The 23813-nt window shown below is 35.8% G+C and overlaps 1 long non-coding RNA gene across 5 annotated transcripts in view; it reads left to right on the top strand.

Moving 5' to 3' along the window:
- The window catches only part of LOC128112177 (uncharacterized), a 610610-nt gene that overhangs the window by 209695 nt on the left and 377102 nt on the right, over positions 1 to 23813 (top strand). For all 5 annotated transcript variants that reach the window (XR_008218884.1, XR_008218883.1, XR_008218880.1 and 2 more), the window contains one exon: positions 10015 to 10062. This is a non-coding gene — a long non-coding RNA (uncharacterized LOC128112177). The remainder of the gene's footprint in view (positions 1 to 10014; positions 10063 to 23813) is intronic.

Here is a 23813-nt window from a genome sequence, read left to right on the forward strand (position 1 = left end):
TTGGCTTCTTGTCTTTCTTGGAAACTGGTGGTTTTACCACCACACTGCAGCCTGATTTCTTCTCTGCTTCTCTCTCTATAGGTTAGTCATGACCACAATGATGCAAGGAGGTTCAAACTTCCTGAAGTTCAAAACTACTGTAGCTAATAGTAAACACTAGACATAGAAGATTGACAGATACTGGGCAGTAACTTTTCTTTAAATGTTTAGTTATTGTATCAGAAAGTTATGTTGTTGTCTTTTTATTTATTTGGATAGATAAACATTTGTGTTTATCCTTATACACTACTCCTATCAAAACAGTAATATAATGGCCAGGTGTGCTGGCACATGCCTACATTTACTTCAGTCAGAGGATAAGGTAGAAGAGTTGAAAGCCTGAGGCTAACATGGATTTAGTGAGACTGTTTCAATAAACAGAGAGAGAAAAGTTATGTCTTCCAATATTCAAATGTCAAATCAGAGCTAAGTGATGCCTTAATGACAAGATTTTGAAAATAGACAGACATCTTTTAAAGGTGTTGGTAGCCCACCCTTGACTCATTTACCTTTTTGTCTTAGGAAGTTGACATGATGAATCTTTTAAAGCAGTGTATGATTATAACGTATCGCTTAATTTTAGGAATTTTACCACAAGCATTGGCGTCATTTACACATTGAGTTAGATTACTTAGAGGTAAGCAAAGTTATAAAAAAAAAAACTACAAATTATGAAACTTCTCTTCACCATTTGACAGATAAACCATTCTTTTCCTGACTGATTTTTACACAGTAATTGACTGGGAAGAGGTTAGATGTCCACCTCTAAAAGGTGGATGTCTGGAAAAGGTTAGATGTCTGGAAAGCCAATAAATAACCCACAATCCTGGATGGATTCAGTCCTTAAGTTAGAGCAGTGTGTTCTTGATGACAGGTTTTGAAAGGTATCTGGGACACTGAACAACACAAGGTGACATTCATAGGACAGTTCTAATTTACCTTTTCAAAGCACACACCCTAAACACCAAGCACTTCTTGTTCATATGCCACACAAATGTGGTTAAATAATCCGTCTATGTTGGTTCGTACATTGGACTGGTCATTGGGAATTAAAACTTACCTAACCCATGCTCTTGAATTTGATATAATCCACAATATGATGTGCAGGCTCTAGCTTTTGTCTTCTTCTACCATGGGAGAAACATCAACTGAATAGAATTCTTCTTAATTGAAATCAATATATACATTGATATTAGGAGTTCCTAGAATTATCTATGTTTACTCTTAATTCCCAGAACTATCTTATGCATAATCCCACAGACTTTCTGTAGTCTACACTTACTGCTTCGTAGGTGTTGATCCATCACGGAAAGATCATAATCACAAATGTGATGAGGAACAGGAGAGTTGAGGAGACAAGGCTAAGATCCCATGGGGCCTTAAATAAAAAGTAAGTGAAAGATAAATTATAGAAATTAATCCTATCTAATCATATTTATGAGCACGGGGCGGGGGGAAGTTCATAAAGTAGAAATTCTCAAAGGACACCTCCCATTCATCATAAGGCAAATATGAATTCTAAACACAGTTGTAATTGGTACAATGGTTAAATTTAGATGCTATGGTGTACATGTATATATGTGGGAATAAGTGTTTGAACATGTACTGGGTGTTTGTTGTAGTTTGAAAAACTCAAGTGAACATATTGATATAATACTATGAAAACTCTGTAGCCAATATAAACTCATGAAAGGCTTTATGTTAAAATCTATACTACAAAAGATATGCAATTTTAGAACTGGAAGTCATCTTCTCCATGCTGTAAAATCTAGTACTCTTCCATTCAAAAAGTATTTCCCAAGTTTGAAAACAAACATGAAAGGTTTTCAAATGATGTTTTTAATACCAAGCATTGGATGAGCATACTTTAGATATTTTTATATACAGTGTGAATTTATAAGCCTTATTACTGTTCAATTAGGTAGAATAGTTTTAGACAGAATTGTTTCCTTCTTATTTATATGCATATTTACTCTCGTGTTTACATTATTCCTGAGATAGAAAAATAATGATAAATAGGTAGGAATATGAGAAATCTTAAAACGTATACAGAAATTCTTATACTGGAAAGCTATAATAATTAAGTATGAAACTCAACTCTGAACTTCCAACTGCTCTTCAAAAATGTTCAGTCTTTTTAAAAAAATTTTAAAAGAAATTCCTCTTTCCTCATGGCAGGAGAATGAAACCCCAATCCTCATCTTAACCACTGTTTTCTGTAGGATTGAGACAGGTTTGTGATTATTAAAAACTGTGTTTAGGTTCCATGTATTCTGCTTTCTAGTATTTGTTATTTTTTAATTAATAAGATAAGATCAAAAGGCTATTTCTCTTAATTGGCACAATATAACTTTCGTATTTTTGCTGAGCTTTAACCCCATTCGGCTCAGCTATTGTGCGTGCCCACATTTGTATGTAGACCCCATACTGTTAGCACATGGTAAAGTGAGCATTCCTCAATGACTTCATTTTACTGATAGAATACAACTGTTTTGTCTTCTATATCCCTCTGTGTTCCCTATGGGATCCACTTTTCTCCACAGCTAAATGATTAAATGCATAGTCCTTAATTCTCACCAGACTGCTCAATTTTGTTTTAATAAAAGAAGCTCATTTCTCTGAATATTTTCCCTTGAAGGACCATTTCATGTACTAAAATCTATTCCTTTATAACACATATTTGTCATGTATACTTTACATAAATCAAAGTATCATTTAGTGATGCTGAGAACTTTTTATAAAACATTATTTGAATTAATAGTAATTACAGTTATGTAACATGAGTGTTATTTATAAGAACACTTTATTTTAGATAAGTATAATATTTCTATAGATGGTTTCTCTATTCCTTTAAACACCCTTGTGTGTGTTATAGTGTGTGCAGGTATAGTTGACATGGCGTATTTCTGTAAAGGCAGGCAGATTTATGTCTAGTTTCATATCAGGTAAATGGTTAACTGTAATTCCTCAAATAGGAAGAGCTGAGATTGGGATGTATCTCAGTGACAGAGGGCTTGCTAGCATATGTGAGACCCTAAGTTGGATCCCCAACTTTGAAAAGGACAAAAAATACTTCCATCTGTAAATACTGTTAGTATCCAAAATTGAATTTTCAGTAGTGGAGTCTGACATTCTGTAGTTTTAACAAACCCAGAGGAGGAAATGGCTCTGGCACACTGTGGACAGAACTAGCATGCCAAGGAACAAGATGTGACCTGACCCCTGACTCTAATCCTAAATCACAGAGTGAACCTTCCCTATCCCATCCTCTTCCTTAGATGTAGGAAGCACAATCCCCGCCATGGCTTCTGACTTCTTACAGAATGGCTCTGTGCTTTGCTTTAAATAAATTAGCAAAGTTCTTTGTCATAAAACAATGTAAGAGAAGGAAGATGTCTTGAGATTCATATCTTCAGTCGACATGCCACAGCAATAACCTAATTGCTATTGAAATCTGTCTATCTGTCTTAAAACGATGGACTTAGAATTAAGGTAATCCCTTAATAGTTATTTTTTATTCTCCTTTTGCTGAGTCATTCATTTAATCATTTAATATCATTCAGCAGACACCCCTTGTCTATCTACCAGGCACAGTTCATTGTGCTACCTGTGGCTGCCACAATCTACTCCCTCCATTTACTTCAATTTTCCCAATCCTCTCAAATGATTTCTTTCATTGACTTTCATGTACGCTCTACATCTCCCATATCACTTCCTTCTTCAAAAGTGGTAGAATCACAAATTCAATGGTTTCTGTTTGTTTTCTTTGAACCAATGGTATTTAATCAGATCCTAGGAGCTCATTGACCAGCCATCCTGGATAATTGAATGCATTCTAGATTTAGTGAGAAAACTTGTTTCAGAAAATAAGGTGGAAAGTGATGGAAGAGTAACCCCATAGTCAAACTTTGTCTTCTACATTCACACATGTAAGCACACCTCCATGCATTCATGTACACACTCTTACAAACACATACTGAACTCAAGAAAACATACACATACACGCATGCATGCACGCGCGCGCGCGCACACACACACTTGTGCACATACACACACATGCAGGCACGCACTCAAGAATGCTGTGTGAGGAAAACAAAAACTAGAGAAAAATAAAAAGTCTCACTGATGACACTTTCTCATGCCCTGGATGCGAGCTGTGTTTTATTTAGGGGAAATGAGGGTCTTGAGGGAATCTTGAAAGTTAGTGTTGGGATTGGACTCCTTACTGAACAACAAGCTTAAGATGAACTTGTAGAATCCTAATGCAAATCAATTACCCTTGAGAGATATGAGCTCTGGGGATCTGAATACTTAGAGAGCTCAAGGTAATCTTTTGCCAATTTTCTCTAAAGCAGCATCCCTCGGTGAACACAGTAGAGTGTGCCCTGTAAAGTCTAGGCCTGGTTCACTACCTAGCCAACTCTCTACTCTTACAGAGGACACTGACTTCTGTGAGTGTTGAGCTCTTCTTAATGTTGGGAATAATGAACTCAGACTCTGTTTTCAAAGCTTGTGGCCAGAGATAAATATAGCCAGTAAATTAGCAAATGTCAGTTCTGAAAATGCAGAGCCCTATGGAGAATATAAATTTCTCCATGTGTTTTCCAGCACACCACTCTACCTCTGTTTGGAGAAGGGGTCAGGAGATATTCCATTCCTTCTTTGCATAAAATGTGACTCACTAAGCTTTTAGAAAACACATCTAACAATTGACTTATTTTCCCCACCTCTTCTAGAATTCCTTTGAATCACTCACAAAGATGCAATCTTTTTTTTTTTTATCAAATTGCTAGTTTTTCTTCCTGGCAGGCTTGACTACTCAGTGTAGCCATTCTGACCTTAGCTTAATGAACACTTCCTGAGATGTCCATCACCCATGAGGCATTGCCCCCTCCCCATGGACCACCTGCCCTCCTCATTCATTTGCTGCATGGCACTTTTCATTACCTGGAATCACCACCTTTGCTTATTTGCTTGTGTATTGTGTGCCTCTTTAGTCAATATGACTTTATTACTTCATTACATGATAGACAGTGCCCTGGGAATCAGCAATGAAACTGAGTCAATAAGTATGCCCTTAAGGAGATGGGTACTAATAAATACTGATAATAGTAACTATCTATATATGTACGTAGGTGCCAAGAGGCAGAAGAGGCTGTGAAGAAAAATAAAGCAAGCTGAAGGATTAAACCCTGGAGGTCATTGTGCCATCTTTTGTCTCATGTTAGGGATGGATTTTCCTTCTTAGGTGATATTTAGTCAAAGGCCAAGATAAAAATAAAATGTCTAGCTGGAGAAAATGTGTCACTAGCATGGGGAACAGAAAGTGTAAAGATTATGACATGAGACATATTTGGCAAGTCCAAAGATGAGAGAAAAGACCGTGGTGGCTTCAGGGCAGTGAGCCAGATACGAGTAGTAGGTGATACCAGGAAGAGTCTAGGTACCTATCCTTAGGCTGTGAACTTTGCTCAGGATCTAAGACCTTACTCTGAGTCCATGGGAAGCCTTTGGGCAGAGCATTGACATCACCAGATTCAGGTTGCCTTGGCTGCTGGGTGGTGGTGAAGGGGTGTACAGGATGAATAACGGAAGTTCCAGTGACATGCTGGATCCTCTACACCCATTGCACCAGGACCTACTGGGCTCACCACTTTCCAGAGGCTGCATTTTTGCTCACAATTAGCCACATTGCTAATTATGCACCACGACACACTGAGAAGCTGTGGCCTGGGGAGTCTTTATCACTAGGTTTAATTTCCTCCCTCGTGTCCTCCCTCTTTTCCATCCTTCCCTCCTCTCTGCCTTCATTCCTGCCTGCCCACCTTCCTTCATGTTTCTTGTTTGTCTTCTTCCTCCTGTGACTTCTTCCTTAATTTTTCATGTTCTTTCCTCTTCCTTCCCCTCCTCTCTCTTCCCCTCCCCTCCATCCACTCTCCCTTCCCTTTCCTTTCATTCCCTTTTCTGTTCCCTTCCCTTCCCCATGTTTCACAACATTAAATATCTAGTTACTGTTTATCATAAAATTATGTTAGAACGTGATTAAACTTCATTAGGAATCCTTTTTTTAAGATGGCACAGGCTCTGCTAAATGAGGAAGAAAGTGATTACGGAAATATTTCTTAACTAAATAATGCAGAAAGAGAATCAAACTTGGTTTCCAGGGTGTGAGCATTAAGTAAAGAAAGGAATGATGATCATTGATATTGATTGAAATATCTTTAAGAAGAGAGGTTTCGAGAGGAACATAAAGAGACTGATCTTGGGCATGTGCTAAGTTTTTCCAAGTGGAGATGCTGAGTGGGATGTTGGATGCATGAGTTTCACTTTCAGAAAAGAAGACTTGATTGGATTGCAAATCTCAATTAGGAAGAGTCTTTAAAGAGAATGGACTCTCCTTGTTCCCTATAATTGAAATGGGGGCCAAAGACATGCCAGGTTTTCAGGGTTCTCATGCAGAACAAGGAGGTACTGTCCGCACTGCCACGGGGTTTTCTTGAGATCAAGACAGATAGTCTTTTGTTGCTTTTTACTTTTAATTTAATTTTAATTTTACTTGGGGTTTCATTTGAGACTTGAGTTTCACATTGTAGCTCATGCTGACCTTGTTTTACTCTGAAGCCTAGGCTGAGAATGAGCTCATTGCAATTCTCCAACCTCAGCACCCAAGTGCTGGGGTTGTAGATTTAATGTGAGTCACTATGCCTGGATTCTTGATACATTATCCCTAAAAGGATTATGGCAAGTAAATAAGGTTTGCTGTAGAATAAAACCTCTCCTCGATCTTTCCCAGGTCTGGTTCATGTACATGCTTTCTGAAACTAACTAGCCCTAGTATCACTGTTCATAATGTGGTCCCAGAATTCAAAGACTGTGTATCAGAATTAAGTGGGTTCATTTTAGAATGTAGGCCAGGCACTCAAATACAAAGCATAGTAAATAACAAGAAGAGCCATGGTCCTGGGGTCATCATTCTAACTCATCGTTTAAATGATTCATTCCATTAATCTATATAAATGATTTGGTATTGTGTCAAAGTGCTTCAATATAAATTAAAATATTTTTCTATACATTTTAAAGAATATTCCAGCACAAAACAAGTTTAATGATTGTTCGTAGAGTTCATGTGTTTGAACTGCTCTGCTTATATTCTGGGTTGTTGGGATTAGAATAGATTTAATTTCAGTCAAATAGATTTTAATGGCATTTAAATAATAAAGCCAAATTTAACTGTTCTGCTTTCCTTCAAAAAATACAATTTCAGGATATACCATAACTTTAGGATAAACTACTCAAAACAGAAAAAAAAAAACACCTTAAATTGTGAATAATAAATTACAATGCACCTAAAGTATGAAGTATTTGTGATTTCCTATTTAGGGCACATGAGAAAATTGTGTTCCATTTCCCAGACCTCTTATGATTTAGATAGAGTGAGAAAAATGGTTGTGGCCAAGCAGCGTGGTACTGTAGCCAGAACATTTGGTTGCCAACGTTCCTTCTTATTTGAATCTTTTTCCATATTTAACATGGCAGCTCCCCTCTCTCCTGCTTGCCCAAGTTGCTATGATTAGTAGCAGTTCTATGCCAGCCCATAATGGGCATTTAGAGAGAGGGAGAAATACTCTTTTGTAACTTTAGCTTGTTGATTCCAGGGCATAATGCAAATAATCCTTCTAATCATTAGGTTCCCTGACAAAGTATATCACCTGACCCTGAGAGGTCCTCTTTCCATTAAGAAGGGAGATTTTTTTTCTCCATCAACAAATTAAGAATGTTTGATGATATTTTGACCATTGACAATAAAGAGTTGGGAGTTGTTTGTATTTTCTCACACAGTTCACTATCAGATTAGTTTAATAAATTAAAATAAAAGGCAAAAATAACAAAAAATGAAATTTTAAACCAATTGCTACAAGGGTAGAGATGATTCTTTTAATAATCATGTGCAGAACAAAATATCCAGACACAGTAATTTGGAGGAAGTTTCTATTCCCTGTCCTTTGAGGATTGTGGTCATGTGTCGTAGAAGTATGCTTCACTGCTGAAGAAATACAAAGGGTATTTCTTCTGGTAGTTAACATGTAAAGTGTAATCCTCCCAAATGAAGGGTTGCTAACAAATCAAAGAGATTCTAGACCTACAACTTCTAGGATGTTAGTCTTAGCCTAATGCTGCTATTTCTAACAGTTTGGTCACACAGTTAGAAAGGGATTGCCCCAGATTTCTACCCAATCTTCCCCTGCCTAATCAATGAATAATTACCTGTAATGATTGTTTGTGATTTACCGGGTTCCCACATACAGCTTCACAGGACAATATTAAGACATTGAAGTATAATTTTCAAATCAGGAAGTTGAAATCATAGCAGGCATAAAAAGTGAATCATTGATTAGTGCTCCGTAGATATTAACTTTTTCCAACATGCATATTAAAGATAAACTTGTACACTGAAGACTCTGCTTAAGGAGCTTTTGAAAGTAAATTGTAGCCACGAACAATCAATTAAGCATTTTGAGTTATTTCCCCCTGTGTCCTTTTCAGGATACAAAACCAATGAAGCTTATATCCTTTTATTCAATAAATACAAATGTATTTGTACTCGATTTTTAACAGTACAATATTTTATTATAAATATTTAATATTAGATTGCATCATTAAGAAGATCAAGAATTAATTGTACATGAAATACTGAGATGAATTGACTTGGGTCCCTGGAACTCATACAAAGGCAGAATAAGAAAATCAACTTCACAAACATAACCTTTGCCCTCCACACATGTGCTGTGAATATGTGCATACCTGCACTCACATATACACATCAGACAGGTTCATGCATATTCACGCAATAGCAATAAATTTAAAAATTTTAAAAATAAATTATTTATTCACTGAACAAGCATAATATGTGTATATATGCACATACATATAATTTAATGATTTACATAATTTTTAATAAAAAATTAGACCATATCCACTTGAAATGAAAACGTTGAAACATCGAGTTATAATTTTCCATTCTGCTTTTCTGTATTTTCATGGTCTGGAGACTAGCCTTACTTAATGTTTGAGTTTCCAAATATTATGCCAACTCTGGATAAATTAGGTCAACAGAGGGAAACATGCTTTCTACCGCTTACATTAACATTCTGCTGTCTGAAAAACTGCACTAGCCCATCAATCATCTTGTTAATATTTGCCACTTGGAACAGAGTTTAGATGTGATCTGTAAAACCCCCAAATCTTCACTTCATTTAAAATTATTCTACTCTGTGTCATGCATAAATAATTTTGGATGGATATGACATAAAATAAGAGTGGAAAGAAACGAGTTATCAAAAAAGCATATAAAATGATTTATTTTTAAAAGTTGAAAATGTACTTGAAAGAGTAGATTTAATGTTGCAATCTAACCATTAGATTTTCATATTATACTTACGAATTATGTTTTGAAAGTAGCATTTCATTAGTAAAACCTGTGCTTGAAAAAGATGTTCATATATTTATAGACATTGAACATCGATGGCAGAATTTTGTGCATTTGTCCACAGGCCAATAATTCATTTCAAAAATGTTTTTACCACTTAATAAACAATAATCATGGAACAGCAGTACAATTTGACTGCATAGAAACCTAACTATGGTGGACTTAATGTAATAGTTTAATTAATTTGTATTCTTATGAATTTTTATGTTTATGAGTCACATATTTTCAGATTTAAGAATAGTTTCAGTGTTTCAAATTGACTACTAGTAGTAAAGAACCTATTTGATATATTTTACATCTATATTTATATTCAGGGTGTTTCATCTGGCAGATGTTAAAAGTGAAATTTTTAACTCTATTTGGAACTTTATTTTAGTAAGCATGCTTGAGTTTTAAACCCTCTTTGAGAATAAATGTGAACAATTTAGATACTAGTCAGGAGTATTTTTAAGGTTGATAATATTTCAATTTATTTCTTTTCCTTTCAGGTACTGATTATTAAGGTGACATTATGGCAGCGTAACTCCAAAACAATGGTAAGTTCTGTAATTTAATGTTGCACTGTAATATACCGTATACCTTATTGGGTTGCTTTTCCTATTATAATTTCATAGGTCTGTATAGGATGTAAATTTTGAACCAGACCACTAGACTGTAAGGTATTTATGACAAGTCAAAACATTTTAACTCAACTTTTGTATATAATAGAGTTTTTGAATTTGGCAAGCTGCAGTGCAGTCCTCTTTTTAAAGAACGTCAATAAAAGTATTACTTTCCCATTCAATGTCCATTTTCCCTGAAAGATTTATTTTCCTTTTGGAATAAATGCTTTCAAATATAGTGGCAGTAGAGCAACAGCAACGTGTTGCTTCCCTGTACTGTGTTGAAAATAATAATATTCATGCTGGACTTAAGGATGGTCAGACAGAAGATCTATTAATTAAACTAAATAAAACTTGATGATAGCAGCCCTTTCTGTATTGATATTAGAAGACTCTTCTTAGGTGCAATAAGATGCTTACAACTAATCCTCACACACTACCATTGCTTTTTTGGAGTCATGACTATTTATATGCTTATTATTTGTAACAAAATTTCAAATTATCCGTAAGCTTACTTCTGGCACAGACAGATGAAAGATAGATAGATAGATAGATAGATAGATAGATAGATAGATAGATAGATAGATAGATGGATGGATAGATTAGACAGATGATAGATAGATAGATAGATAGATAGATGATTGTTATAGAGAGGGAGAGGTGGAGAGGGAGGGAGGGAGGGAGAGACAGACAGACAGACAGACACAGGAGAGATAGTATATCAGGTACTGTAGATGGTAAAAATATTGCAAATTTTTAATAGTTCTGGGAAATAAAATAAGGGTCTTATATGTGCTAGTAAGTACTCTACCAGTGATCTATATTCCTAGCCCCAATATTGAACATTTTCTTCTTAATAATTAAAATAATTTAAAAATGTGTGTTTTGGTTGAATTGGCCTCTACTTTTATAAAATGCTGTTTTACTTATATAAAATTATGTCCACTTTTTGACATTAAAATGCTCTTTTCATTCATGAAATTTGTTACCTAAATATATGCTTAATGACTTACTAAAAAAGAAAAACAACGTAAAATAAAAAACTAACAGTAAATTTAGATATATGGACATGTGTATTTGTGTGTATACTTATTACACAAAAGGTTATATGAATGGGTAATAACATATCATTAATTATTTTATAGGTATGTAATTGTACACTATAGCCAACATAATTGGGAATATTTTAAATGAATCATATAGGCATATATAAGTAAATTGCTTAAATATGAACAAATATTCAGATATATAGAGATATAATAATATATAAATGTATAAACAATCTTTGATAAAACTCAAAACAGCTTTGTGTAAAGAAAAAGTCATAACACAAGGCTGTTCCTCTTTTGGTCATCTTTATGCTGGGGAAGCTGGTGACAGAAGATGGCATGTGTCCCTTTGCATCAGTACCGTGGAACCCTCCTTTCTGTGTTCAGAAAACAAGATGCAAGTTCATACAACTCTTGTCACCATAAAAGACGTGCATTTGCCCATGTAGTTTTTTCTTGCTGATAGACACTAAATACAATGCATTTCAGCCTGGTTTTCATAATGGCCTTGCAAACTAATACATATATATATATATATATATATATATATATATATATATATATATATATACACATTTCATAATAATGATCTGTCTATTTCATGTCCTTCTGCCACTTAAAGTAGAAAAATGACAATGGACAGCAAACCTCATGGATGTTTTAATTCTATGTGTAATAGCCACAAGAAAATGACTGAAGACTGTAGTAAATGAGGGAGTTACGAATCCAGTTACTCAGGAGAGCATTTCTTCACTGCTGTGTGGTTCAGTGTGACTGATCTCTAAACACCTCTTTGATGCCTATAGTAGAGCACATGCTGCTTTGCTTTAGTGGGAAGTTGCATTCTCACACTTAGGAGAGAAAAAAAATCACATGACCATACCATCAGCAAAAAGGAATAAGCCAGAGAATCACCTCACCTGGCTCATGAGGGATTCTAGACTGATACTATGAGGACCATGATGATGTGTGAAATCAGAGCTAAAATACATGAATCTAAGGGATTACCCACAGGAACAAAATTCAAGGAAAATAAACATGATAAAATAATAAATAATATTGCTTAGTAGAGAGCATTTTCAAAAATACTGTTTAGATCAACATGTGATAAGAAAAGAACATACATTTAATATTAACATATTATCAATGCATTGTATTGTACATTCAGCCACTGCAAGTATTTAAAGGTATTATAGCAATATTTAGTCTTTTATGTATTTACATATTTCATAAAAACATGTTGATATTCTGTATCTATCATACTATGAGTTTATTTAGCCTTTATTTTCTTAAATTCTCCATACCAAAAAAAAAAAAAACCATGGGTTCTATAATCTTTCAGAATTTAAATTCTAACACAGTAGTATGACTATGGTAGATTGTGTGTTGATGAAGTTTTAAGAGTAAGCTTTAGAGGACTGTGTGTCTGGGGGGGTGGGGGTGGGGCATGTAGTTAGCTTTGAGTCTAAATCCAAAGTAAGAAATGTGGATCAAGCAGACTTAACTCCACTGAAGCATGAAGACAAAGTTGACAAAAATGAACCACTTTAAACCATCGATATTTATTAAACACTTACTCTAAACCAGGCCCTTTTCTAAACACTAAGGTTGTAGCAGTGAATACAAGACCAGGAAACAAGCTCTTCCAAATTAGTGGTAAGTGGAGAGAGAACAGATATTAAATGTGAATAATTAAACAAATATTTTTGACAAAGTTGAATGTGTGAAGAAAATAAACCAAGCTGGATAGGAGGCTAGGGGAAGAATTTTCAAATTAGTATTAGCTGAGAAGAGACCTTGAAACAGAATGAGTATATATTGTGATAGTTATCCTGAAAGGAACATTCCAGGCAGCAGGAAAAAGCAGGATCTGCTTGCAAGTAGAGAACAATGCAATTTATTTGAGCAAAAGTGGAGAGATCAGTAGACAAGGGGGGGCTCTGTTGGGTCATGTCAAAAAACTATTTTTCTTCTTTTGTGTTAAATTTATTCATTTTTGTTAGTGTGTGTGTGTGTGTGTGTGTGTGTGTGTGTGTGTGTGTGTGTGTGTATGTGTGTAAACATGTGTGAGCAAACTGGTATCGTGGTGAGCTTGTGGAAGTCATATGACCACTTGTAGGAACTGATTTTCTCCTCCTCCTTGTGGGATCAGAGGATCAAACTCAAGCCATGAGGCTTGGTGGCAAGAACCTTTACCTGCTGAGCCATTTTTCTGGTCCTGGAGTATTGAATCCTACCTAAAAGAGAGGCCATTTGAGGCATTTGATCAAAGATATGAATTGATTTACATAAAGGTTTCATTATGGTAGATGAAAGAGCCTGAAGCAAGATTGAGAGGTTATTGCAGTCTTTCAGAAGAATGAACATGTTTACAGTGGGTGCTTTTAAATAGAATGAACTACAGTGAATGATTTAAAATTTATTTAACTTTTAAAACAATATTTTTATTCTTTGAAAGTTTCACACACTTGCATAATGTATATTGCTCACATCAATCTGCCACTGTCTCTCTTCAGCTTCCTATATTGTACCCAACTGTCTGCTCCTCAATTTCATATTCTGCTTTTATTGTTATTGTTTTTAATAGTCCCTTGAGTTGAGTTAGTGCTGGTTTATATAAGCACAGGTGAGTGACCATTCACTAGGGCATAGACAACCTACCCACTGCCATATCCCTAAAGAATGATTCTCCCTCTTTTGGCAACCATCAACAAGACCCTTTCCTCATCCATGATAGAATTTTGACTGATTTGATCTTTGGCAGGTAACTAGAGTTGCGGTAAGTTGATGTGTGCAACAGTCATTTGTTGTTTTTATCTAAGTTGTTCTATTACTAGTAAAGACTCAAGTATCAGCTATTGGGATAAAAACCTGATAGATCAAAGCAGAGGAGTGACCAGCTATCCTTCTCTCCACACTTCCCAGATCAAAGAGACTGCAAAACCTCCAAGTCCCTCCCTACTACTTCCTGTGCATCTTCTCTATCTGTATTCTTGACTTCTCCATGGCTAATTCAGGTCAGCTAGTCTCTGGCTGTGTCCTCTGATTTAAGGTTAACTTTATTAACACAGTCTCAGGATGTCATTGTGCGATCAAATGTCCCTCAACAGCCATTTACAACTGAAGTAAAGTATGGAGTCTTTAGCACAGTATTGGCATGTGGCAAGCTCTACATAAGTGCTGATTTTAGCTTCTTCCTCTTCAGCATCATAACTATTGTTTTCTTTATCAAAGTTATAATAGAAGCCTTAGGAAAAATGCCAGCACCTTTAAGTGTTATATGAGCATTATTCTCCTTTTCTTGCTATAGTCATATATTAAGCACTTGATTTGAGAGAGCACCATACTTCAGAATTGTTTAAGGATAATATACATAATGCTTAATGCCCTAGTCACTGCAAAAATGTTACACAACTCATAGTTAAAAGCTATTTCTAGAACAATACAATAAGCCATAGTCATGCCTTGCCTCCTCTCATTTATCTCATCTTCAAATATGCCCATTTGACTTGTTTATTTTTCTTAGCATGGGTTGTCCTTGAACTTACATACGTTCAGTGTGCTGCTCTTTATTGTATATATGTTTAATGCTCAGTCATCATTGATACATAGGAAATACACACATACAAACTTATTCATCACAGTGGCTGTGGCCTTTGAAATTCATGTCTTAGAAATGAAAATAGATATTAAGATTTGTTTAAAGTAATGCAGTTATCTGTAGTTACTTTGAAAAAAATCAAGATTTTTGCAGGAAGTATTATGGACTGTACACCTACGTACACATATAAGTTCCTGTATGTTACTAAAAAGTTGCTTAGGCAATCACCATCATTAAATGCTAGGGTGGGTACAGAATAGGATTTGGAAACTAGAAACTGGTTTGCTGTGAGTTCTCTTGACAAACACTAATTGCTTCTTCAGTTTCATGAGAGTTTTAAAAAACTTTAAAAAAGCTTATGGAATAGAGTTCAGTAGTGCTTTCTTGTTGTGATTTTTATTATGGGTGTGATACTTTCATGTCTTTCTTTTTGTTTGCTTGCTTGTGTTTTGGCCTGAAGAAGTGATGCAGGGTTCTCATTTTAACTGGAGTTTCAAATATTGATTTGGGTATTTAAACACATACTTTGGTTAACAAAAGCAACCATAAAGCCAAGTAGAGAAGGATAAGGTGCTCTAATTTTCTCTTTTAGGTCTGGCAACTGAATTTACATAGTTTAGAAATCTGTGTGTGTTAGCTTCTCTGGTGCATAAACTGGAAAATATTTCCGTGTTGTGTGTTGAATTAGAAGGGAAATCATTAAAAATTATTGTGAATGTTCTGAAATACAAAATGATTCTTCATACTTGCTTTTTGGTAAATGTCTCTTGTTTAATCATAAATGAGTATGTTTGCTTAAATCCAATCCTGAGGTAGACCAGAACTGAAGTTCAGGCTGGCCTCACATGAGGAGTGTGTGACCACTGACAGGCTTCATACTGAACTCATTTTGGGTTTTAGCTGCAAACTCAGTTGGGAAAGTTGAGTTTGAGAAGTACCAATACTTTCAAACTTTATGTCCATGTTGATGTGTACCTGTTCAGACATACATCTTTTTTTTTTTTTTTTTTTTTGGTTTTTCAAGACAGGGTTTCTCTGTGTAACTTTGCGCCTTTTCCTGGAACTCACTTGGTAGCCCAGGCTGGCCTCGAACTCATAGAGATCCGCCTGGCTCTGCCTCCCGAGTGCTGGGATTAAAGGCGTGTGCCACCACCGCCCGGCCAGACATACATCTTTTATGGAATAACTTTGAAATTAAATAATTGCTTTTTACAAGAATTAATGTGACAAATGCCAAACAGGATGGAGTGTTCAGACAGAAAAAAAGTGTAAACCCAGGCCTATCTGTCATTGGTCCAATACTTAGATGCCTTCTGAAATCTGTCACTTTGAAAAGTAGTTCATTTGGCCTTTCATGCTCTTCCTCAGCATGCACAAATACCTAAGTTACTGTCTAGACACTGTCAGATTGTATGAGAACCCAGTGCACTTTTTCTTTCTACTACTGTCAAGGCTGAATCTCTATATCCTGCCTTGGTCATTGGTACAAACAACTCTAATTAAAAATAGGGTGCTTGAGAGAGGAAATAGAGGCAGAGAGTAAACAATGGAATGGGGGCAGCGCACAGGACTCCCTCTCCAGAACACAGATTCAATTAAGTTCTTGCTCAGAGATAGTAATTAGCCTGTGTCCCTGCCAGTAACACACCAGAGGCTCAATTTTGTGCTTTGTGAAAACCCAGTGCTGTAGTATGAGTGTTTTTTGTCTCTTTGTTTTGTCTTGTTTTGGGTTTTGTTGTTGTTGTTGTTGTTTGTTTTCTTTTCTTTTTTTAAATCTCTGACAATATTCCTTACTCATTTTTTATTAAGAAATTTTCCCTCCTTTCCTTTTTTTTTCCTTTTCTTTCCTTGAGACAGGGTTTCTCTTTGTAACCATGGCTGTTCTGGAACTCTGTAGAACAGGTTGGCCTTGAACTCAGGGATCTGTGTAGCTAGAAGTTTCTCCAGTCCTGCCTGAGCCCCGTAGTCCCGTGGCCTGCTTATAAAATAATCACACAGAGGCTTAATATTATTTATAACTGCTTGGCCATTAACTCAGGCTTACTATTGACTAGGTCTTACACTTAAACTCAGCCCATTTCTGTTAATCTATATGTTGCCACATTTTCTGTGGCTTTACCTGTGTGCTATTACATGCTGCTCCCTGGACGGCAGGCTGTTATCTCCTTACTCAGCCTTCCTCTTCCCAGAATTCTCCTTGTCTGCTTATCCCACCTATACTTCCTGCCTGGCTACTGGCCAATTAGTGTTTTATTTGTCAACCAATCAGAGCAACACATTCACAGCATACAGAGCGATATCAACCATCATTCCTGCCTCTGCCTCCTGAGTGCTAGGATTAAAGGTGTGTGCTACCACTACCCAACTGTGTTTTTCTTACTGTGTAGCCCTAAGTACAAACCAAATACATCATTCTCTATAGCTAAATAAACCAAATGTTTATTTTTGGAATAGTAAAAACCCTTATTATTGATAAACTAAGACATCCTAGGTTGGACTTCATGCAAAAACTTTTCAAGTTTGATTGGACTCAATTTATCAGTTTTCACTATGGGCTCGCTGCCTTAGAACCCAGCTTACTCTCGACCACTCTGTTTCTGCTAAGAAACAATCTAGACCAGGGCTGCTTAGAGCATGGTTCAGGGACCAGATGTTTCTGAGAACTGCCAGGGACCCATCATAAAACATAGAAGCACAAGAATTGAGTGTTTTTAGAACTTTCTATAAACTTCTCTTGACTTCATGATTTTGTGCACCTTGACTCAAATAATACATTATGGATGTTTTAAAATCTCTAATTTTTCTTGCCCTTCACTTCTTATTAGATAGAAAATTATTAATAAATGGCCACTCAGAAAGAGATAGGCCAAGCCTCCTGTCATAGTCAGGGAAGCATTGGTCTTGCACTTGCCAGCCTAACACAGGTCATTATAGGACAGTTCTGATCAACATTAACATGTGTTTCTCATCGCCTGGGACATCAAGACTACAATGAGATTGCATAATTATATCCCCAAAGGAACTTACAGTTTGATTAAAAAGCTTCCCTTCCCTTTCCTTAAGAAAATTGTTAAATATTCATGTAAAAACATTCAGCACACAAGCAGTCATATTTAAATGCTAAATAGGATATCAATAGAATTGCATTTGTATGTGCTAAAATCCTACACCATTTTATATGGACTCATCAATTTGCTCCTACCATTTAACTTCAATGGGGCATTTTCTTATGGTCCTCATAGAGAATTTATGAGGAAGATACCTAGTAAAATATGAATTTGTCAATCCTACGTTGGCAAATTTCTGTGAAAATCCTGAACATTTGCATTTAGAAATCATGGTGGTCTCATAAAAAAATGAAAGGTCTTAAATCCTCAATTATAAGGTGCTTTTTAATATATATGCTAAGAGAGACTTATTTTTTAATAAACACCCATCTATTTTCAAGCTCTTACCATAGAAAATTATTTAGAATACCCTATTCTCATAATTAGGAATAAGACATGCAAAGAAGACGTTGCAATCTTGAAAAATCCGAAGAGTGAAATTGGAAAATAAATGTCAATTAAAAAGTTTTCACTAATTTGTCTCTAAGTCATTGCTTCTTCTATTAAAACCAGAAGCTCCCAGGGACCTCACCCACAGAGTCATTGTTTTCCTCGGCCTGTGGCAAGCTGGAGCACGCTTTGTATTATTAAATTGTTGTTACTGCCCTCTAGTGGCAGCAAATAATCCTTGTTCTTCCACCTGTCCTAACTGAGCCCTAGAAGTTCAAGACATAAAGGCAACCCATAGCTTGTGTATTGCAGGAAGTTAAATAGCAAACCTAGGAAACATCCACATACCATGTAATGAAGCAGGAGTCTACTCAACGTGTAAGTTAAAGCGGAGTATGGAGACAAAAGGGTGGAGGGTTCATCCACGTGTTAAATTCAACTGGTTTTTTCCATATGTTCAAAAAACGAGTCTCAAAAATTAAGGTAGCCAGCCGGGCGGTGGTGGCGCACGCCTTTAATCCCAGCACTCGGGAGGCAGAGCCAGGCGGATCTCTGTGAGTTCGAGGCCAGCCTGGGCTACCAAGTGAGTTCCAGGAGAGGTGCAAAGCTACACAGAGAAACCCTGTCTCGAAAAACCAAAAAAAAAAAAAAAAAAAAAAAATTAAGGTAGCTTAGATAAAAATCCTCTCAAAAGTTATATTACATACTCTATGGTGGGGAACTTGTGAAATGCAGATTCAGATTGTAGGGGCTAGAAATCATGACTCGATGACGGTTCTCTCTGGCTCTCCACGGTCAGCCATAATTTAGAGCTACAACCCTTGGGGAGGTCATCAGAGTAAATGCAGAAATGAAGATCCTCTCCTAAAATATACTTTATTGTGGAATTACCTTATAATGTAAGGGAATACTTCGTTCAATGATTTGTTGAAAAAGAAATAGGTATTTACTGGGTTTACCACTTACTTTGTAGGTAACCTTGGAGGATACTAGGCACATTGGACTTCTCTCTAATCTCATAATTTGTATATACACACACATATAATCATTAATATATATGTACAGTCAGAGCAGAATTTGAGGTTAATATAAAAAGTAAATGACCTAAAGTAAAATATATTTACATGTTAAAGTTTTGTGCACCTTGACTCAAATAATACATTATGGATGTTTAACTTGATGCATTTACCTTCCCATTACAATTTTATATTATATGTAACACCCAGTGAGCAATAAATGTCAGCATTGCCAATAAATGTCACAGGATTAATATGCAGGCACATATGACCATATACCCTAGAAAGTTTCCCTCATAAAGAGAGGATTTTAACATTTCCATAAAAGAAACATGTTACATAAATCCATGAAAAACATTACCTTGAGGATTACTGAAGGATAAAATAAATAAGAAGTTAGAATGATTCTGTAATAAAATTCAATTGAGTGTGGGAAAAATAAAGAATGATATTAAAGAAATGTTTCGATTATTTACTTTTCTCTTTCCCTATTACCTGGAACCAAGAGCAGATGGGAAGGTAAATGCATCAAGTTAAACATCAAATTCAAATCATGTCACAGCACATATAAACACATGAACATGAAAAGGAGACTTTGGGTAAACTTAATCAGGTTTTAAGCATTTGGTGAGGAAAACGGGTCATAAAAATACCTATATTATATTAGTTATAGCCACAAAGCTCAAAGCTTTTCAACATAATAATGATAAAATAGTTTGTAGAGAAAAAAAATGTTGAAAATAAGACAAGAAAATACCTGTGGGCATACTTCTGGCAAATTTAGTGAGCACTCAATAGCTGCTTTTGTCTGTTAACACTGCCTAGAAGAAAATGCCCAAAGCTGGGAAATTTCTGAACAAGAAAAGCTTAGTTCTCATTGTCCTGAAAGGAAGAGATTCCAAGGCAAAGAGATGGAACATTCCCTGACTGGTAGAGCCTGGCTTTCTACTTTATAGATCTTCTCACTGTTTTTCACATGTTGGAAGCATGTTGGTGTCTTCTGATCTTGTTAAGAACAGAGATCCCGTTCTTGAGGACTTTACTCTCAAGCCCCAATCGTCCCCTAAAGTTTCCACCTTCTAGTCTCCTCACCTTGGAGATTAGATTTCAACACAGGAATGTGGGAGATGCTGAGTCAGGTCTTAGGGTTCACTGTGGAAGGTCTCACAGTGGAGATTACTGAAAGAACTTGAGACCACTGTTATCACCGCAGATGCATAAAAAGTGTACTTTTACAAGTGATGAATTTCTAGCTGGTGGTTTTATTGTTTCCACTTTGAAGATAAAGACAGAAAATTGTTATAAGTTACATGAAACTCAGGAAAACATTCCACTGAAAATACATGGATCCTGTAGTCAAAATAAGCTTGAAAACTAAAAATAATATGTAAAAATATTTTAAATACAGTATAAATTTAAGATAAATCTCTCTCTTACTTTGCCTCCCTTGCAACTGTCATAGGTATAGAATTAATAATATCACTAACTCTGGAGGAAATTGACTTATCAAGACATGCTATATGCATGAATGAAATTCTCAAACAATAAAAGAACAAAAATACAAGGGTGAATTAAACAACAAAAACAAAAACAAATTTACAAGCAATAACAAAAATCTCCAATTGTCCTACATAATCATTTCAGCTAAGCACTTCCACATGCAATGTAGTTTTGCTTCCTATTAAGCCCTGCAAAATGTCTATAAAATACAATTTTGAAAATTCTCAACTAAATCAGAAATTATAAACTCCCAATTTAATGTAGAGATTATACTTGGAAAAGTAATATTGTATACAACAAGCTTCCCAAATGTAAACCAGAATGTCCCTTTATGCTTGGCTGCACAACACATTCAGTAGCAAGCAAGCGTTGAAAGTTCTTCATATTCTCCATAGCAGAGTTTTTAGTTTGTGAGTGTTTTTAAAGAGGAGATGATGGCCGGGCGGTGGTGGCACATGCCTTTAATCCCAGCACTCGGGAGGCAGAGCCAGGAGGATCTCTGTGAGTTCCAGGCCAGCCTGGGCTACCAAGCAAGTTCCAGGAAAGGCGCAAAGCTACACAGGAAAACCCTGTCTCGGAAAAAAAACCAAAAAAAAAAAAAAAAAAAAAAAAAAGAGGAGATGATGGCAAAGGTATCTTAATCCACAGTTTATGAGTTTTTTTGAATAGAAAATTTTGAATATAAATGTTCACATCAATTGTAAGTCATACTTGCCTTAAGTCATCTCAATTTTAACAATCATAAAGTAGAAATACTCTTAAATTAATGTATATTAGAGCACATGGGCTTAACCTACTTTAGTTCCCATAAATGAAGCTGGGAGCAAAAGGTGAATTTTAATTTCTTTTTTAATATATGTTTTGATTATTAAAAATATTTTCTTTCATTTTACATACCAACCCCTGTTCCCCCTCCCTCCTCTTCTCCCACTCCCTACCACCTACCCCCATTCTGCCTCCATCATCTCATCATCGAGGGTAAGGCCTCCCTTTGGTAGTCAACATAGGCTGTCATACCATGTTTAAAATAACATCATTGAAGATTAGGATGGTGGTACATGCCTGTGGTATCAGTGTTCACTATGAGAAGCAAGAAGATCAGTAATCCGTTGGGCGGTGGTGGCGCACGCCTTTAATCCCAGCACTCGGGAGGCAGAGCCAGGCGGATCTCTGTGAGTTCAAGGCCAGCCTGGGCTACCAAGTGAGTTCCAGGAAAGGCGCAAAGCTACACAGGGAAACCCTGTCTCGAAAAACCAAAAAAAAAAAAAAAAAGAAGATCAGTAATCCAAGGACATTCTCAGCTTCCTACAGGATGTGAGGTGAGCAAGAGCGACTGGAGATCCTGTCTCAAAACAGGAACAACACAAAATTTTAAACAAACATATAACTGCTTGGGATTTTTTTGTTGTTGTTTATTTGTTTGTTTTGCTGGATATACTGGGAGTCGAACCCAGGACTTCACATGTCATGAGCAAAACTGAGTTACAGCCACAGACAAGTACAGTGAACATCTTGTTGTAAAACTTTCTCTGCATGAGCATTGTTTTTCACCACATAAGTGTGTTCAAGCAGTGAGTTCATTGCCCGTCTGCTTTGCTGCTCCCGATTGCTTTAACTTCAGGGAGGTGTCTTTTGTTACTGTTTATTCATTTTTTTATATTATGAAAGTGCAGAAAGATATTATCATTTAGATCTTCTTCTAAAACTGTTTAGTTATCACTCAGAGCTGAGTGTCCAATTACTTGCATTGATTTACTTACAAAAAAAAAATGGGTTTGTTTCTACATGGGTATGTTGTATAACTGGTTTGCTGTGTTAACACGCTAGTGAGCAGTGGGTTAAAAACCATAATCTATGGTGATATTTTATTTGTGCTGAAATGTGATTTTATTTGTATGTTAATAAAGTTGCCTGGAGATCAGAAGTCACAGCGAGCCATAAGTGGGAATCAGGCAGTGGTAGCACATGGCCTTAATCCGATCACATGGCAGGCAGAGTCTCTGTGGTCAAGGACACAACCAGCATGGTGACACATACCTTTAATCCCAGTACCAACCATAGAGACCTGGAGGTCTGTATAGACAGGCAGTGACGAGGAAGTCATGTGGTTGGGTTTAGAGCTAATGAGAAGGCAGAACAGAAAGGCAATAAAAAGACAGGACACAGGAAGAATGTCTCTCTCTCAGGGGAAGGATGGCAGCGAATGGTAAGATAAGGTGGTCTTAGCTCTTGGCTACTGCTCTGATCTCTGGGCTTTTAACTCTTCATTTGTCTCTGTGTTTCTTATTTAATAAGATCGTTTAGAATTTCATCTACAATAATCAGTGTTTAAAAGTTTGTTTAGTTTTTTTTTAATCTTTCCCCTTTGTGAGGTTGCAGTCTTTTTTTTTTCTCTTTGGCATATAGGAAACATGAAATCATTTTATTCATTTCTGATTGCCATCTACAAGCATTTCCCTCCAAATAAAATGGCAATCTTATTATTTTAAAACATGTATTAAACAAAATGATTGAAGTTGTTTTTAGATTATTTATCTTTTAGATTGTTAATATAAGAACCATTCAAGTCTAAGGTAACCCTTGTTTGAGGTAAAAGTTCTGAGAACTAGCAAGAAAAATGGTTGAGTGAAAAAAATGAAAGACTAGGTAGAGAAATGGGTTATTGGTCAGATATTAACAGATAAAGCACACAATTAAAATTTACATTTCCAGATAACTGAAGTTGTGCCAGCTATTTCTAATAATATAGTACTGGAGACAATAATAAGAATAATGAAATCTTATATCATATTTTTAAATTATATATTTTTGTACAAATGTGTTTGTCGCATAAGACAGAAAACCAAAATAAATGGGAAATAGAGAAATTATTTATAATCCTCATCTTGAATGTAAATGGCACATTTTTTATACATGTGGACTTTCATGTTATTTTCTAAGTAAATGTACATTTTGCATGCATTAGTTAGTACATGTTATATACAGTACTTTTAGCTATATACAGAAGTTTTAGAAAAAAATA

The sequence above is a fragment of the Peromyscus californicus genome, unplaced genomic scaffold (genome assembly GCF_007827085.1).
Source record: "Peromyscus californicus insignis strain IS unplaced genomic scaffold, ASM782708v3 Scaffold_16__1_contigs__length_79575227, whole genome shotgun sequence".
NCBI classification, from domain to species: Eukaryota; Metazoa; Chordata; class Mammalia; order Rodentia; family Cricetidae; genus Peromyscus; species Peromyscus californicus.